We start from the raw sequence: 2,423 nt of genomic DNA, 5'->3' as shown, positions 1-2,423 counted from the left end.
CCTCTCTCACCCACCACCCCCTCCCACGCCATCAGTCTATTACGCCCGAGCGACTCACCCGATGACCATTGCCCCCCCCCCCCCTCTCACCCACCGACGTCTCTCCGAAGCATTGTCTCCACTCTCGGCATCCGTCTCCACTCTCACTCTCCTCACATCGGCTCCTTCCAATACGGCGGAGCGTCTCTCCCGCTGACCGATGGAATTCAGTTCTTCAACACCGCCGGACGAAGTGGATGCAAAAAATGGAAACCTCTTTAAGATCAGTGAAACGCGGAACATTTTCGCCGGAAAAACGGTGCCCGGGGCCAAAGTTCGGGAAATCGGTGATCCTCCAATAGTGAAAAGTGTCGGTGAAGTGGGGGCAAAGGCAAGAAAAGCCCCAAAGTCAAAGCCGGGCCGCTGTTCCGTTTTTTTCGCCATATATGGGCATAATTAGCGGGAATATAAAGGAATGTACAAGTGAACAACAGTTAGAAGGTTCGATTTGTGTGTTTTCACACCCCGCCACCCGCCGCTGGGATCAGCAGCCGCAACAAATCTAAATGCGTGAGCGAAACAAAACTAATTTATTTTACGCCTTTTCCCGCCTTTCTTTGCATTTGCGCGCGAATTTTTTTCCTTCACTCTATCCCTGTTCTGGATCTCGCTCTCGCCCTCCGTCTCCACTCTCATTCACCTTACTTCGCCTCCTTCCATTACGGCCGAGCGACTCTCCCGATGACCGTTGGAATTCGGCTACTCTAACGCCGCCGCCCCCTCTCTCACCCACCTTCGTCTCTCTCAAGCATTGTCCCCACACTCTTACTCACCTAACATCGTCTCCTTCCAATACGGCGGAGTTACGCTCCCGCTGACCGATGGAAATCACTTCTTCAACGGCGCCGGGCAAAGTGGATGTAAAAAAATCGGGCTAAAGAAAAAACGCGAAGATCGGTTAAACGCGGTAATTTTAAACCGTAAAAACAGTGGCCGGGGCCAAAGTATGGAAAATCGGTGAGTCCCCCGCAGTGAAAGTGAAAGTGGGGGAAAGGGCTAGAACAGCCAGAAAGCCGAAGCCCGGCCGCTGCCGTGTATTTTTTTCATTTTTTTTACAGTGCAAATATCGCTGCGGCTTTCTGCTATTGAGTTTTGTTGTTCTTTTTATCTAAGCAAGTGAAAAAATGAAAGAATATCAAATAATATCAATGCGTTTTCTTGTTGCTAAGCTAAGGTTTTGCTGCCTGCAAGTGAAAAAATGCAGAAATGTGTAACCAAGCGTCAGAAAGTACCGCAATTTCTCATTCTCGCCTCTCGCCGTTCAATCCGTTCGCTACACTCGTAAAAAAAATTTCGCTTTCGTAATAATGAAAATGAAAATATAAAGGAGAGATCTGGAAGAAGCGATGCAATGCGAGTGTGCCCTTTAATAAACTAGAAGGTCAGTATTTTATTATTTTATTATATTGTATATATTTTTTTGAGTGTTTTCGCCAAATAGTATTTTTTTGCCGTTGAGATCTGCATTAACAGTGTACCGCAATTTGCATTCTCTCCTCTCTCCACTCAATCGGTTCGCTACACTCAGAAAAAATAATGGCTCTTAAAATTTTGAAAATAATATATAAGGAAGATATATGGAAGAAGCTGTGATATGCGAGAGTGCCCTTCAATGAATTAGAGGATTTATTTTTTTATTATTATGTATATATATTTTTTCAGTGTATTCGCCAAATAATTTTATTACGCCGTTGAGATCTGCAGAACAGTGTACCGCAATTTGCATTCTCTCCTCTCTCCTCTCAATCGTTTCGCTACACTCTCCGCTTAATCGGTTCGCTACACTCGGAAAAAAAGTGTCGCTCTATTAATTATAAAAATGAAAATATAAATTAGAGATATGGAATAAGCCGTGATATGCGAGTGTGCCCTTTAATAAATTAGAATTAATTTTATTTTATTATTATGTATATATTTTTTTAAGTGTTTTCGCCAAATAATTCTGTTTCGCCGTTGAGATCTGCATCAACAGTTTACCGCAATTTGCATTCTCTCCTCTCTCCGCTCAATCGGTTCGCTACACTCTCCCCGCTCAATCGGTTCGCTACACTAGAAAAAAAAATTTTCGCTGTCATAGGTATAAATATGAAAATATAAAGCAGAGTTATAGAAGTGGCGGTGATAAGCGAGTGTGCCTTTTAATAAATTATAAGGTTTATAATTTTATTATTTTGTAAATATTTTTTTGAGTGTTTTCGCCAAATAATATTTTTTCGCCGTTGAGATCTGCATCAACAGTGTACCGCAATTTGCATTCTCTTCTCTCGCCGCTCAATCGGTTCGCTACACTAAAAAGAATGTTCGCTGTCATAGATATAAAAATGAAAATATAAACCAGAGATATAGAAGTGGCTGTGATAAGCGAGTGTGCCGTTTAATAATTT

The 2,423-nt window shown here is 42.5% G+C and overlaps 1 long non-coding RNA gene across 1 annotated transcript; it reads left to right on the top strand.

Moving 5' to 3' along the window:
• The first annotated feature begins 228 nt into the window (after positions 1 to 228).
• On the top strand, positions 229 to 1,353 carry LOC147644455 (uncharacterized). Its single transcript, XR_015270477.1, has 2 exons — positions 229 to 996; positions 1,157 to 1,353. It is a non-coding gene; the product is annotated as an uncharacterized LOC147644455 (long non-coding RNA).
• Positions 1,354 to 2,423: the final 1,070 nt, after the last annotated feature.

The sequence above is a fragment of the Drosophila serrata genome, unplaced genomic scaffold (assembly GCF_035046125.1).
Source record: "Drosophila serrata isolate PLE 108 unplaced genomic scaffold, ASM3504612v1 contig_176, whole genome shotgun sequence".
Classification (NCBI taxonomy): domain Eukaryota; kingdom Metazoa; phylum Arthropoda; class Insecta; order Diptera; family Drosophilidae; genus Drosophila; species Drosophila serrata.
Note: the sequence above shows the minus strand (reverse complement) of the source record. Positions and strands in the feature narration are given on the sequence as shown.